The sequence below is a fragment of the Paramisgurnus dabryanus genome, chromosome 3, assembly GCF_030506205.2.
Source record: "Paramisgurnus dabryanus chromosome 3, PD_genome_1.1, whole genome shotgun sequence".
In the NCBI taxonomy this organism is placed as follows: Eukaryota; Metazoa; Chordata; class Actinopteri; order Cypriniformes; family Cobitidae; genus Paramisgurnus; species Paramisgurnus dabryanus.
The window spans coordinates 580,886-598,320 of record NC_133339.1 but is presented as its reverse complement, the minus strand read 5'-3'; the positions used below and the strand labels follow the sequence as shown (position 1 = coordinate 598,320).

The following is a 17,435-nucleotide window of genomic DNA, read 5'->3' as shown; positions in this document are numbered from 1 at the left end:
TTCAGGAACCATAGCAAATTACAAAACTGACAATCAAAAACAAGATAATTCAAGGAGCGGTTACAATATAAAGCATTTACAATCATTTTTCAAATAGACTAACAAAGATGTTCTAAAGGAGCCTAAAGTAGTATTAGATCTCACAGATGGAGGTAGATTATTCCAGTCTGAAGGAGCCTTAAAACAGAAGGACCTCCGACCAACTACTTAACACATAACAGGGACAGTAAATGTCAAACATTGAGAGTGTCGAAGAAAATAAGGTGGAGTATATTGTACAAAAACACTTTTCAACATGGGCGTCGGAAGCAAATGAAAAGTGGGTGGGTCCCCACATACCCCCCCCCCGAAAAATACATTTACTGCAATAGATGACATTTTCATGTTTCCTTTTAATTAGCCTGAACATTTGCGTTTATTAAATTAAAGACAGTATTACGGTCGAAATTCTGGTAATAGCCCTTTAACCCTTGTGTGGTGTTCGTATTTTTGTTACTTAGACGATGTTTGTGGGTCTGGTGGACCCAGAGCATTATTAGTATCTTAAACCAATGCATTCATACAAATTTATGTAATATTGTTTACAGATGTTAACTTTAGCCTTATTGCAAGTAATATAGACAGAATTTATGGTTAATATTGGTAATTTACCACTGGTAGAGGACTATTTATAAACTAAAGTGCCATTCGTTTTTGTGGTAATATGAAATAAAAGAAGAAAATTCTATTCTGATCCAGATATTGGGGGAAAAATCATATTTATCTTAAATAAGTATAAATGAAACAAAGTTTTTCATCACTGTTGATGTTTAATTATTTGAACTTTTTGAAATTGTACACATTTGTGTCAGTCTACACAGCACAGGCCCCAAACTGAACAGATGCCGTATCATAAGACATCATCCACACTAAACACATAACCTGTTCATGCCAGCCAACACAACACATAAGAAGCAAATTTTTAATGTGTAGCTGTGTTGTGTATGCATTTCTTGCATTTTACACAAATATACTGTGCCCATCTGGTCCACACACATTGAAGTACAATGTGTTGCTATTGGCCACAACTTAGAATGATGAAAATACATGGATAATATTTTACTTTCTCTATTATTCACTCTCTCTCTCTCTCTCACACACACACATCTTTGTGGGACATTTGGTCCTCACAACGTGATAAATAGCAGGTACACACACCATAGGTTTTGTGGTAAACCCATGGTTTTACAAATGGTAATCAATATACCAAATAACCATGATTACTACTCTTTTACTACAATAAAACTATGGATTTTTATAATGGTAAAATGTAGAATGGTTCCTGTTAGACAGAAGGTAAAGTGTTTGGGACAGTAGGTACAGACAAATGTTCATGCACGGCATATAACATGTTGTATCCTTGCGGCATTACAGCAAAAGCAGAAGGAGAAAACTCTGACATGCATCCATCACATATGTACAGACATGTATACAAACACACTCATGCACTCACAGGAGTCCCAGGTAGGAGAAAAACAGAGTGAAGTTACATAGCACATTCAATTTTTACACTTTTATTAACCCCGGGTCCAGTGGACCCGAACACCACATATGTAATATAAATGTGTAGGGGGGTGTACAGTGTACATTAATTATAAAGTTGTTTATTTTTATGTTCTTCATAGAAAATGAGCCAAGGCCAATGAATCTCAGGTTGAAACAACAATTAATTGCGTAATTTTTCTTTCAGTAAACATTCAAAACGGGTCCCACAGACCCGAACACCACACAAGGGTTAAATATTTTGCAAATAATGACAGATGTCATGTTTCATTTATCTTTCTCTGTGTCATTTTTTTTTTCTCTACTCTGCTGACAGTAGGCTACAATGTTTATTTTTTATTTTGAGGAAATAAAAGGTAAGAAAAACGAATGAAGGTAAACTGATACAACTTTTGTATACCTTTTTTATTTGTTATACCCAATCTCTCTTTCTCTCTCTTAGAGAAATATAAATGTGAGGTTCTGGAAATGAGATCACGTTTTTTTATGGTATACGAATCCGTCGGGAAACAATGCTGTTAAGAGTTTGAGCATGTGTACTTCTAAAACACAATTGATTAAACAGAGGTATGACTTTATTAATTATCTGCAAATGTACCTCGCAAATAATAACAATACGTGAAGACGTTCAACTCTGTGATATCGCAAATGAAAAGTAATTGCAGGCTTCTGTAAAAAAAACTTGAAAATTATCTAGCGATCGTGGCACCATAATCAAAATAAACTATTTTGCAGCAGTAATAATATTTTAATGAGTAGCCTACACTTTTAACGTTTGAAAGGAACCACATAGTGCTGTGTTAATTATCATTAAAAGCAAAACGGGAGTCTCTGTGCCTCCGCGACAGACGCAATTCTTCTGGCATCTCTCCTCATCTCCTCCTCATTTTTTCTTCTGTGTCTTGAACTTGGGGCTCGAGTCCGACCTAAGGTTCGAGCTGCCTTTAAGAACACCAAGCTAAGTTCGTTTACCGTTAATTATTAAGACTAAATGGGCAGGCAAACTGAAACAATGAAAATAAAATAATCCGCTATAATATGGTTTTACACGTCTATAGAAAATATACTATAAATAAAGTTATTACTGTAATTCCCCTAATGCATGGTTGTTTGACATTTACTTCTGTTTAAAACGTTATACATTTGGGAAATGAGGTTTTTCAGCACTTTGTTCGAACAGCAACTCAGCGTCCACTCACCCCCGCAAATTATGTTTAAAAGCTGAAACGGGTCTGCGGTGTAAAAAAAGCAAAGGTAAGGGATCCCTGCTCTAGTGGAATGGATTTGGACTAACAGCGCTTTGATAAGTGAATAGACAAATGCGCTAAATTAGAGAAAAAGTGGGTGGGTCCATTATCATTGGTCTTAAAAAGTGGGTGGGCCCTGTCCCACCCACGTATAATGGTTCCGACGCCCATGCTTTTCAAATATGGTGGTAAGTTCAAATAGATGCATTTAAAAATAAATTGAAACCAGTGATACTGTCGTCTTTTATCAGGCAACAACCAGTTAAGCTGATCATATAATTGACAATGATGAGTTCTATATGGGCACTTTAAGATGAACCTACACAGATTATTAAAAAGAACATCTAGTGGTTTAAGATATACATTGTACGTGCTTTGATAAACTATATCAGCATAATCAATGATTGGTAAGATTAATTGGGTAATTATCTTTTTTCGTACTTTAGATGTAAAACAATCTGATGACCTGTATAGAGGCATTAAACAAGAATATGTTCATTTTATTATGTAATCAATATGTTCTTTGAAATTTAATTCTGAATCAAGCCAAATTCCCAGATATTTGACATTGTCTCTTTTGTCACTGGAGTACCATTATCAAAATACAGGTTAAGGTCAGCAGATTTAAGTGAATGATGAGTACCAAAGAGCATACATAATGATTTTTTCATATTAAGTTTAAAAAAATTACTTTTAAGCCAATTTTGAACTGATTTAAGATCTGTCTGTAATTTATTCTGAAGTAGAGATAAGTCGGAGCTAGAAAAATAGACAACAGTATCATCTGCATATAAAAGTACTTGACAATTATTACACACTTGCGGGAGATCATTAACAAAAATAGAAAAAAGAAGGGAGCCAAGGATAGAACCCTGTGGAACACCTTTTTCATCAGACTGTACATCTTTGAATTGAATAAACTGACGTCTGTTATGGAGATAAACATTAAATAAAAGAGAGAGCTTTTTTATTAAGACCTATGGATTTAAGCTTATCCAAAAGCAAGTAGTGATCTACCAAGTCAAAAGCCTTGGAGAGGTCAAGAAATATAGCACCTGTTCATTGGTTCTTATCACAGGAAGAAAATACATCATTTGTGAATTTGAGTAAAGCAGTTGTAGTAGAGTACCCAGAACGAAAACCTGATTGATAAGGAGATAATATATTTAATTGATTAAGATATTTGTATAATTGTTGATAAATAATATTTTCAAATATTTTAGTGACTCTACAAATAATAGAGATTGGACGATAATTATTTAAATCTGTGTTATCATCTCCCTTAAATATTGGACTTACTCTTGCTGTTTTCCAAACAATAGGAATGGAACTCATATATAGAGACATATTGTATAACTCAGAAAGTGGATATATTAATATTCTGGATCCAAGTTTAAGAAATTTGACTTCCAACCCATCAGGTCCAACACTACACTTGTTTAATTCAGAGATGGCCTGAAAAAAAATTGATTTGATGAACTAGAAGAAACTAAATAATCAGAATATTGTGAACTACTAATTTGAGAAACATGTGTATTAAATGCCTGAGCGATCATAGGAGGATCAGAAATAACATTATCATTAACAATGACGCTATTAATAGAGTCATTATTTGATTTGTTAAGGAAATGATCTAGATGTTTCCAGAACCGTTTAGGCTTATTCCAATTTTGACTAAAGGCATCCTTATAGTAGTTAGATCTTGCATTCCTAGTTTGTGTTTTGCAGTGGTTCCTAAGTTGCCGATATTCTTCCCGATCAGTAGGATCTCTTGATAGTTTACATTTTTCCCAAGCTTGATCACGTTTTTTAAAAAGGTTTATTAAATCAGAACTAATCCATGGGAGATGTCGACCTTTCACACGTATCGTTTTAAATGGAGCATGTTGATTAATTACATTGTTAACTTCAGAATAGACAAAATCCCAGGCATTCTCAACAGAAGGAATTAGATAAAATCTAGTCCAATTAATATTAGCTAGATCATTTATAAATTGTTCAGTATTTATGTTTTTGCATTTTCTGACTTTAATATATTTGGGTGGTAGTTTGGGTATTTTAATTTTCCACACACAGAAAACGATTGAGTGGTCACTAAAGCTGTCAGACAGTATGCCAGATGTACTTATTCTATCTGGATGTGTAACTAATATCCAATCAAGCAAAGATGAGGAACAGCGACCAATTCTGGTTGGTTCTTTTATTAGCTGAGTAAAATTGGCACCTGCAATCATATTTCTGTCATTCGAGGAGGAATGATGAAGCCAATTACAGTTAAAATCACCAAGAACCACCATTTCACTATTTTTTCTGAAAGAATTAATTGTATTCATAATTGACTTTATTGAATCAGATGGTGGTTTATATATTTAGTAATAATTATATGTTTGTTGTCATGGAAAATTATTTTTACAATTAGTGATTCAAAATTAATCGGCTCAACAGTTGGAATGAGAAGTTCACCTGTTAAATTTGTAGAGACATATGTTACTAACACACCTCCCCTGGAGCCTCTGTCAGCTCTAAAAAGAGCAAAACCATCCATCTTTATTTGAACATCTGATATTTTAGTGTGTAACCACACTGTTAGACATTTCTGTAATTTTTACAGTTATTTACTGTATATCACCCAGTATAATACTGTAAACTATTTATACAGTACATAACTGTAATTCGCGTTGCATTTTGGGAATTTTCGGTGACATCATACATCATATACAGTAATCTACTTTATTTTTGAAAATTGCTGTATGCTACTGTATATTTTCTAACAGTCTTTTGGCGGTATTTTCCTTATTCACACAAATCCTTATTTTATTTTTCTCAAAATCATCATTTTTGACAATTGTATACACACAGGCGTTGACTTATTTTAGCTAAGGAACCATGTAGCAGCACAGGTGTTCAGAGGACCGATTTCAGGTGTGCACATAAACTGAAGAGTTTTCAAACAAGACTTTATGGCCTTTCCCTGGGACAGCGGCGCTTTTCAGTTGAAGATACACGAGAGGAGAGACTGAAAAAAGACCAGCAAGGTAAAATAATCTATATAAGTTATTTATTATCAGACCCGCGGTTGTTGTTTACACGAACGGGACATTTTAAAACCGTTAACCGGATGCGTTGCTTGACGTATAACGGTAATATTAGTTTGCAAAGTCAGTATAAACCAAATTAATAAATCATACTATGTGTATGCAAGCCTACGAGCACACGCGATGCGTTAAATTACTAGTGTTTTCCTTTTATAAAACTATTATGAAGAAATGCTTAACGTAGCCTAATGTATACGTCAATGATATGAAAAGATCAGATTTAACGTTACCTGAGAGAATAATTTATTAATATAAAAGCATATTTAACAAAGTACCCTAAATTACATGAAGCTGGGAGGAAAACTCTAAATGTCTAAGTTACCACGTTGTGTTTATATTCTCATCCGCTTGGCTTTACCTGTTACATAAATTATGCGTTATTAATAAGGTGTATAACTACATTTTATCTTTCAAATTCGTTAAACTACGTTAAGCATTTTAGCGTATGTTATGTGTGTGTGGTGGCCAATCGGAAAAACATTATATTTTAAATGTGAATATGTTTAAACATAAATGCTGAAACCTTATTTGCATAAAATAAAGTTTTAAAATGTGTTTTTGTTTTGTATTAAATTGCTTTTGAGGACAAGGTAGCTGTACAGTAAATATTCAGCCTCGATCAGAAAACCATGTCCCACTGTCATAACACACAGACCTGTGGCCATGTGTAGTGATTTGAGTAGAGTACATCTACTCTGATTATCATTTCAAAACAGTATTTACTGAAAAATATGAGTGTTTAGCATCATGTATTAAATGTGTTAAATATGTCCTTTTTTCCCTGCATTTATTCTGCTATCTAAAATTCTTTGGGAGGATAAATGAAGGAGGATGTAACAAAATACACTGCAAGAACTGGAGTGAGGATGAAGAGGACAACAGAATATCCATCCTTTCTTGACCACCTCACAGAGTTTGAGTGAAACAACTTGTATTAGGTGAGACACTTCTCAATAAGATACAGTATGTGCTGCATATATGGGTTAGTTAGGTCTCCCTAATTAACTATCAGCTGTAACAAACAGTACTGTAATAAACTGTGGTTCAAAATAATTATGACCATCTTTCTTTTGCTTACAGGACTCACAGGATTATTTTATACCAGAAGTATGGTATTTTTTTGAAGCTACTGTATTATTTCTTATGACAATTCATTTTGATGTGCATTCAGAACTGTAAGTTGGTAAGTACATTTACTGTATTTACTGTAAGTAAAGGCTAAAGAGTATATCTCCTATAGTTCTAATTTCTAGTTCTAAGTTTTAACAACGTTCCCAAAGGTCCCGATAATGTTAAGCCAACATAAAAGTGTCCAGTTTTTAAATTGTTTAGGAATGTTTCTTGATTGTGCGAATGTTAGAGGAATGTTACATTTTATTTTCAGACAATGTCATGCTTAAATGTACTCACAATGTTTAAAACACATGTTTAGTATATTTTATGAATGTTTATATGCAATATTTTAACAGAAAATTAAGAAATAATCTTTTACAACAGTTTGTAAATAATAGAATGTAATGTTTTTTTTATCATTACAAGCAAAAACAATCATAACGTTATTCGGAACTTTGGGAACTTTCAAGGAACATTCTTAGACCTTTCTCTGTGGTTGAGCATTGTGTTAGCATCATTAAACGCCATGGGTTCAAACAAGGGAATGCACATGCTGATAAAAAATGTATACTTTGCATTGCACTGTATGTTATTTGCCTTTTTCTGTAAATGTGAAGATAAATGTAAAGACAGACATTGTTTCATTTTAAACCAGTTCTATTTTAAGAGAACTTAACTAGACTAAATAAAATGGTCACAAAAAATTTAATTTTGCTATTATGATGCTGATTTTGTGGTGTTATGGGTTTTCTGGTTACAGTGGTAGTGGATCATGATCACCTCTCTAGCTTCAAAAGTAGGATGCAAAATGTATAACACCAAATCATTATAGCATAACTCCATGTAACTTGACATAATTTAAAGTTGTCTAAAGGCAGACATGATTGCGTGTGAAGTCCTATGCCAAAGACTCTCCAAATACTGAATCTACCCATTCTTCCTGATGTGTATATTTTGTTGGTATGTCCTGGTTGTTGCAGACCTGACAGTAAACTTGACTGTGAGCATCCTATCCATCAGGTATAGCTGTTTACTTGCATTACTCATTTAGAGAAATGACGGGTCAAAATTGATTATATGGATTATATTTTCATCACCCCTTTTTGTATGTCTTTGGGACACTTGAGATATAGGCTCTGTTTACACGTACATGGTTATTTTTAAACACTGAGAGATTTACCTTCATTTGTGCCCCTCGTTTACACGCAAACGGAGAACTCGCCTCTGAAACCGATTGTTTCTAAGAACTCCGGCCAGAGTGGAGATCTTGAAAATCTTCGGTTGCACGGTTGCATGTAAAGTGAGACAAACGGATGTTTAAGCAGGCAACGTCACAGAGTATGCGCCAGAGCTCGCACCTACGTCAAAAGTGCGACCCATGTTTACATGTGACTGCTACTCTGAACACTTCCAATATCACATTTATGTTCGTGCAAACTCTTTTCGTGTGTTTGTATTTGCAAATACAGCTGCTCCATTATGTCGAGGAGCAGAGACGAGTGCTCTGAGGTCAGCAATTTTACGCGTGTGTGACTTCATGCGGCGCTGCAACGGATGATGTCAAAGTCCCGCGAGAGCGATTCGAAATTAGACCTCTACGTATGATTCCTCAACTCGCTCTCGCGGTACTTTGACGTCATCGATCACCTACTGCAACAACTCCTCCCTCCAACATGAAGAACCAGTTCGCGTCACCACCAGCGCAGCCGGTGATTGGCTTACGTGGGCTTGAGCTTCTCTTGACGGCAAATATGCACGGGTACGTGTAAATAAACACTTTTCTGAAAACTGACATGTGTGCACGATATTATTTTTGAAACCGGAGAGGTTGAAATGTCCGTTTATGAAAATAACCGCCCACGTGTAAACATAGCCATATAGCATGTATAATGTGGAGCCATTTTATAATGCGGTCACAGACTACTCCCATTGTAACTGGAAAACCAAAGAAAATCATTGTTTAAATTATATATAATTTTTGGATTAACTAAACCTGTAATCAGTGATATATGTATGTATGTTTATAATTTATGTTATTTTAAATATATTAAATGAATTGTAATTTCACACAACTTCTTAAAGTATTTGTATTGTTTTAAATAAAGGCTTCAATATTTGAAATTGTCTCTTTGAATTAAATGTTAGCAGTATCTGTAGGTTAAAATGTAAAAATTAATTTTATCTAAAAATTATAGCTAATTTAAATATAATAAAAATGAATGTATAAAAAAATAAAAAGAATAGTAGTATGTTATACAGTAGTATACTGCAAACCTGGGTTTTTTACGGTAGCACACTGTATTACATATTTACAGTAGCATTTAAATACTGTAAAATGGAAATACAGTTTAGAACTGTAAATCTTATTTACAGTAGCCTACTGGCAACAGTGTTGCCAGTAGGTTACTGTAAAAATCCTTGAAAATGTCTAACAGTGTAGGCTACCCGCTTGCTCTTATGCTCATCAAAAAGTATATTAAATGTTTATTTATTTGTCATTTCGTTTAACGTCAGAGTCAAACATTATTCTAGCAATTCCCTTTTTCTTTCTTTATTTAGTAAGTTAACTTAAATATGTGAAACGAAAATATATTTTTAGTGATTTGCATGAAGAGAATATGATGTTAGAAGCTTCATTTTAAGCATTTAGTAGCTTAATTTATTTAAACAGTTTTAATAGGCTATTTTAAAAAGTATAAGGTTTTTTGTGTTCATTTATATTTGTCACTGTGTGCAGGTTCTTTTTTGTAGGCTATGACAGCCCAATATTTTTTTTTTTACCAAAAAGGCTTAATTAATGTCATGTTGCATTACAATTTAAAGTATATCAATAATATCAAAAATGTGACGTGCAGTTCGGGTGTGTGTGTATGCTGTTTAAATTAGTGTTTTCACCAATACGCTTGTGATTCATGAAGTTTTGACGAATTTTATAGACTTGTTATAGTTTCTTATTCAAAAGTGACACCCATAGATTCAGGCCCACCCGGACTTAATCCATGCCCACCCATATGTCACGTTCTGCATCCGCCACTGTTTTGTTGTACCTGATTTTTCTGTGTTTTTTTTTTTTGCTTTTATTGATAAAAGCTGCTTCAAAACAATTAAACAATTGTGAAAAGCGATTTATAAATAAAATTTAATTTAATTAATGTATTTTTGGAGCAGGTCTCTTTTGGACTTTAGTCTCAAGAACCTAACCTGCTAAACTAAAGATTTTGAACATGACTGAAGAGTTGAATATGACTGTATAGTATATTGTGAATGATGATAAACAGACTCACCTGATACTGTCAGTGTAACTGCATTACTGATGTGTGAGTATCGTGATCCACTGATCTCTGTTCCTCTACAGGTGTATTTACCTGCGTCAGACTCCGTCACAGATCTGATTGTGTAATACTGAAGTTTATTCTGCTGGATGATTGAATCTTTATGCCAGCTGTGCTGCCAGCTCCTGACTCCTCCTCCATTGATGACACATCTGAGATTGACAGTTTCTCCTCTGTATACAAGATCAGCAGGGTCAACAAACACTTCAGGTGTTGGTCTATCTGTACAACAAAAAACAATTCACACTGTAAATAATATCAGATATTGTTTATGATGTATCATATTACAAACTGTCATTGCCACTTGTTCATTGTTATATGAGAACAAAGTGTATTATGTGAGTATACTTACCCTGTACTGTCACTGTTATTGAGTTACTGTATTGTGTGTAAACCTGAGGGTTTCCTCTTCCAGCTCTGCACTTGTACTCTCCTCCATCAGAGACTTGCACAGATGTGATTGTTTTAGTTCCTGTAGTTTCAGTGGATTCAGTGTTTGAAGGGTTTATGAAGATAAACTCCCATCCACTGGACTGCTTCACTTCACAGGTCAGAGTAACTGAGTCTCCACTGAACACAGACGTCTGTGGCTGCACAGTCAGAATTGCCTTTACATCTGTCAATATAAAATCATTGTGAGTTGTGAAAAGACTTTAAATGGTAAATCATAAGTGTATATGTTCATCAAAACCTTTGCCTCAAATCCACTAAATCACAGCCTCAGGCCAGTCAGAAACAGCATTTTTTTTAAAGAATCCATTAAGAGTCTGATTAAAAATGTCAATTTAAAAAGTCATGCTAGATGCACTCAGCAGGTTTTGCACCTGAACTCTTTAAATATATTAAATGTATTTACAATCAAAATATTGAGGGATTCACTGCTACCATTACAATTCTGCACTATTTAAACTGATCTAGATAAATGTTTGTGTGCATTTTCATAATTATTTTTATACAAATTACACCATTTAATCCAATGCAATATTTTATTATTCCCTATAACTGTAAGCACCACTTATTCAAATGATTTAATGTTAATTGTTTTCTCAGAACAAAGTGTATTATGTGAGTATAAATACTTACTCTGTACTGTCACTGTTATTGGTTTACTGTATTGTGTGTAAACCTGAGGGTTTTCTCTTCTTCTGGCTCTGCACCAGTACTGTCCTCCATCAGAGACTTTCACAGATGTGATTGTTTTAGTTCCTGTATGTTTATAGTCTTTATGGTTTGCAGTGTATGGATGTTTGGCAAAGAAAAACTCCCATCCAGTGGACCGGTGAATCTCACACGTCAGAGTAACTGTGTCTCCAATGAACACAGGCGTCTGTGGCTGCACAGTCAGAGTTGGTTTATCTGTCAATTGATAAGCAGTGAAAAGACTTAAATGGTAAATCATTAGTGTATACCTTCATCAAATACTTTTGCGTCAAATACACTTAATCATGGCCACAGGCCAGTCAGAAATAGCATTGTTTTACAGAATTCATTAAGAGTCTGATTAAAAATGATAATTAAAAACAATCATGCTAGATGCATTTAGCGGAGTTTGCACCTGAACTCTTTAAATACATTAAATGTATTTACAATCAAAATATTGAGGGATTCACTGCTACCTTTAAAATTATGCACTAAAACATGAAAACCTGAACAAGATAAATGTTTGTGGGCATTTTCATAATCATTTAATACAAATTGCCCCATTTATTCCAATACATTAAAACTTGTATTCTCTATAATTGTAATCACCGCTTATTCAATGATATATAAAATATATTTTTTTCTCAGAACAAAGTGTATTATGTGAGTATAAATACTTACTCTGCACTGTCACTGTTATTGGTTTACTATATTGTGTGTAAATCTGAGGGTTTTCTTTTCTTCTGCCTCTGCACTTGTACTCTCCTCCATCAGAGACTCGCACAGCTGTGATTGTTTTAGTTTTAGCTCCTGTAGGTTCATAGTATTCAGGGTATCGATTGTGTGGAGGTCTGGTAAAGATAAACTCCCATCCAGTGGACTGATCAATCTTACAGGTCAAAGTAAATGTGTCTCCAATGAACACAGACGTCTGTGGCCCCACAGTCAGAATTGGTGTTATATCTGTCAATACAAAATCATTGTGAGCAGTGAAAAGACTTTTAATGGTAAATCATTAGTGTATATGTTCATTAAAACCTTTGCATCAAATCAACTTAATCACAGCCTCAGGCCAGTCAGAAATACAGTTTTTTTAGGCAGAATCCATTAAGAGTCTGATTAAAAATGTTAATTAACACAAAGTCATGCCAGATTTACTTAGCATGATTTGCATCTGAACTCTCTATATACAATAAATGTATTTACAATCAAAATATTGAGGGATTCACTGCTACCATTACAATTCTGCACTATTTTAAACATGAAAAACTGATCAAGATAAATATTTGTGTGCATTTTCATAATTTTTATACAAATTGCCCCATTTATTCCAATACATTAAAACTGGTATCCTCTATAATTGTAATCACCACTTATTAAATGATATATTTTTTTTTTCTCAGCACAAAGTGTTTTACAGTATGTGAGTATAAATACTTACCCTGTACTGTCACTGTTATTGGTTTACTGTATTGTGTGTAAATCTGATGGTTTTCTCTTCTTCTGCCTCTGCACTTGTACTCTCCTCCATCAAAGACTTGCACAGCTGTGATTGTTTTAGTTTTAGCTCCTGTAGGTTCATAGTATTCAGGGTATGGATTGTGTGGAGGTCTGGTAAAGATAAACTCCCATCCAGTGGACTGATCAATCTTACAGGTCAAAGTAAATGTGTCTCCAATGAACACAGACGTCTTTGGCCCCACAGTCAGAATTGGTGTTATATCTGTCAATATAAAATCATTGTGAGCAGTGAAAAGACTTTTAATGGTAAATCATTAGTGTATACGTTCATCAAAACCTTTGCATCAATTCCACTTAATCACAGCCTCAGGCCAGTCAGAAATACAGTTTTTTTAGGCAGAATCCATTAAGAGTCTGATAAAAAAATGCTAATTAACACAAAGTCATACCAGATTTACTTAGCATGATTTGCATCTGAACTCTCTATATACAATAAATGTATTTACAATCAAAATATTGAGGGATTCACTGCTACCATTAAAATTCTGCACTATTTAAAACATGAAAAACTGATCAAGATAAATGTTTGTGTGCATTTTCATAATCATTTTTATACAAATTGCCCCATTTATTCCAATACATTAAAACTTGTATTCTCTATAATTGTAATCACCACTTATTAAATGATATTTTTTTTTCTCAGCACAAAGTGTTTTACAGTATGTGAGTATAAATACTTACCCTGTACTGTCACTGTTATTGGTTTACTGTATTGTGTGTAAATCTGATGGTTTTCTCTTCTTCTGGCTTTGCACTTGTACTCTCCTCCATCAGAGACTCCCACAGATCTGATTGTTTTAGTTTTAGCTCCTGTAGGTTCATAGTATTCAGGGTATGGATTGTGTGGAGGTCTGGTAAAGACAAACTCCCATCCAGTGGACTGATCAATCTCACAGGTCAAAGTAACTGTGTCTCCAATGAACACAGACGTCTGTTGCTGCACAGTCAGAGTTGGTTGGGGAATATCTGTCAATATAAAATCAATAGGAGTTGGGAAAGTTTTTTAACAAGATTACAAACTCGACTTGAATTAACCTTACAAATGAGGGGAGGTTAAAGCGGTTTTAAAAAAAGGTAAATGAAGTTTACGCAATCCAACTAATTTGATCCAGATTTCCCTAGTCCAGATAATTGCGCGTGCACTCTATTCTTGAGCAGCCCTAGAGGTTGAGCGTAGATCAAGTCGATCAAAGTTAAAGAGAAAGCATTTAATAATTTGTAATAAAAATGTATGAAAAATGTACTACTGATTGAAAATTATAATACTGCTGCAATAAACAAACCCATAAATTAGTTTATGGATTAAATCCTTTCATACAGCAACTACATTAATATATATTGTCTTATTTTAAAATGATCACATGAAGTTTTTTTATTTGGGGGTACATTTTAAAAGCAGCAACTTGAGTGGACAAAAAAATAACAGGTGAAAATAAAACATAAATATATTTTTCATAAGAAGTGTAGCTGATTTAAGCATAATCCTATGCTAGAAGTGTAAACTCATAATGTTAGCTGCCTAAGATGTTGACTGGCAGTGAGGAGAGCACCGCTATCTATCAACTATCTTCTGTACTCTAAGTTTTTGGATGAAGGGCATCCACGAGTATATGAAACACACAGGAGAGAAAATGAGACGCGGAATATCCGGACTGCATTATTGCACTTTGTAGTTATGATTTTGCTGGCAGGGGATGTTGAATTAAATCCCGGACCGCAGGGGTTTGTGGCAGAGCCCGTAAGGCTAGCTTCAATCACGCTAACGCCACCAGCTATGTGGCTCGGATTAGCCTCGAATCCACTTCAACCTGTAGCGTGTTCCGGGATACCACTGGAGCAACCCCAACCTGCAGTAGTCAATGGACTGAATTTGGAGCTATGTCGACCTACAGCGGCATACGGGATGGCACTGGAGCCTCATTCCTCTACAGTGGGACACGGGTTAGCTATGAAGCTATACCCACCTGCAGTGGGCCTCGGGCTGGGATTGGAGCCGCTTTCATCTGCGGTTGGAGGCGGATTAGCAGTGGAGTTTTCATATCCAGCAGCGGACCGTGGGCTGGTGCTTGAACAACGAATACCTTCAACTGGTGGGGTGTAGACCTCGGATTATCAGCCGGCAGGCTGCGGGCTCGCACTTGAACTGCAAACTCCTACAGCCGGCGTTTGGTTGGCATCGGAGTTTCGGCCTCCAGCGACGGGCACTGAGTTGGCATCTGAACTTCGATCACCAATAGCTGGCGATAAGTTAACATCTGAAATTATACCTCCTACAGCGGGCAGCGGTCGAGAACCGGAGCTACGACCACAACCAGCAGCGGGGACTATTAGACTAGCGACGGGGCTGGTAACAAAACTTCCATCACCGAAATCTAGAACAATTAAGGTATCAAATAGACAATTGCAAACTAAACTCTTACAAACTGTTAACCATGCGAAAATTTTATGGGACCCTGAAGTTAAACCAAAGGGGATTTTTGGTGGTCATATTAATATCAGAAGTCTCCCATCTAAAACAGAACAATTGGAAAAATTATTATATGATTCAAATTTGGATTATCTAGGGCTTACCGAAACATGGTTGACAAAACATACCCCTGTAGGTGCTTATACTATGCAAAATTATAATTTATTTAGAAGAGACAGAACACATAAAAAGGGAGGGGGTGTGCTTATATATGTCAATAAGAATATCCGATGCCAGCAGATGGTTTTTCCAGAGAATGATTTGGAATGTGTAGGAGTTACGATCTCTCTATCACCTGAAATGTCTTTTAATGTTGTAGTATTATATAGACCGCCTAATGAGAAGGATATATTTTTTGATATGTTAAGAGATGTATTCAAAGTCTGTAACAATAAGGAAACTATCTTTTTGGGTGATTTTAATTTAAATTGGTTAGATAAAACACGTTCCAATAGGTTAAGGCACCTTGCCAAACAGTTTAATTTAACTCAAATGATAAAGAATCCAACTAGGATAACTAAATCCACTAAAACACTACTAGATCTGATATTTACTAATAAGTCTGATCGTGTCAATAAAATCTATAATTTAATTACCGGTTTATCGGATCATAACTTAACACTGGTCTCTAGGAAACTTTCAAAGACCCGTTATAGAAATCAATCTAGAGAAAAAACCTATATATCACTTATTCCTAAGCATGATATGGAGCTTTTAGATACTGAAATAAAAACTACTGTCCAAAATGGTCTAGTTAGTGGTCAGGACTGCGAGCAGGCCTGTAGTATTCTTAAAGATGCAGTTACACAAATTTTATCTAAATATACAAAAAGGGAACCGCGAAAATTTAAAAGTAAAAAAACACTACCATGGCTCAGTGAGCGGTTATGGCTCTTAATGAAAGACAGAGATGCTGCCTTAAAAAAGTATCTAAAGTCAAGGTTGGGGACTGACCAGTTGATCTATAAAAGTTTGAGAAATAAAGTCACAGGACAGCTCAGAAAAGCTAAAGCAGATTTCTTTTTAGATACAATCAACCAGGCTAAAGGGAATAGTAAAATTATATGGAAGTGTATTGATAATATTTCGGGGAAAGAGCAGATTAAAAAGGGACCTATCGAACTTAATATAAATTTTGATAACAATGAAATACCTGCATCTGAAATGCAAGTTACTGTAAAGGATAGCTTAATGGTTGCAAATATGTTTAATGACTACTTCGTCACATCAATTGTGGAGCTAAGTAAACCATCGGAGCAGCTTTTAACATTACCTACTACCATTGCTGGGGATATGATTGATGGTCCCTTAGGAGGATCACAATTTAACCTTGTGAAAGCACTACATTTTGAATGTGTAAATGAAGGTAAAGTCAACAAAGTTATTACGTCACTCAATACTTCTAGAGCAAAAGACTCATGGGGACTTGACTCGTTGCTGTTAAAAAAATATAAAGAGGTCTTTGTAAAACCAATTGCACATATAATTAATCAATCGTTTAGAGAGTGTGTATTTCCTTCATCTTGTAAGACTGCAATTGTTACACCTATTTTTAAATCAGGAAACATCAAGGACATTAAAAATTATAGACCCATTAGTATACTTCCTGTAGTTTCTAAAGTTATTGAAAAAATTGTTGCTGAACAATTGATTGAGCACCTCAACAAAGGGAATATGTTACATCCCATGCAATTTGGCTTTCGAGCCAAACACTCCACAGATACAGCTTGTTGTTATTTCCTCGAGGTGATCAAATCCAGTCTGGACAAGGGAGGAGTTGTTGGGGCCGTTTTTCTGGATTTACGTAAGGCATTTGACACTGTTAACCACTCAGTGCTGCTAACAAAATTAGGGAATTTTAATTTTGCCACAAACACTATCAGTTGGCTTAAATCCTATTTGGCAGATCGTTACCAGTGTGTAAGAATAAATGATAAAACATCACCGCTTAGATCCTGTATTACAGGGGTACCCCAGG

General features: G+C 34.9%; 1 protein-coding gene and 1 long non-coding RNA gene across 2 annotated transcripts in view; one reads left to right on the top strand and one right to left on the bottom strand.

Moving 5' to 3' along the window:
- LOC135769179 (leukocyte immunoglobulin-like receptor subfamily A member 3) overlaps positions 1-17,435 on the bottom strand; it is a 199,657-nt gene that overhangs the window by 38,690 nt on the left and 143,532 nt on the right. The window lies entirely within an intron of this gene.
- Positions 5,376-9,431, top strand: LOC135734076 (uncharacterized). The gene is made up of 3 exons (XR_010527126.1): positions 5,376-5,824; positions 6,712-6,822; positions 6,965-9,431. It is a non-coding gene; the product is annotated as an uncharacterized lncRNA (long non-coding RNA).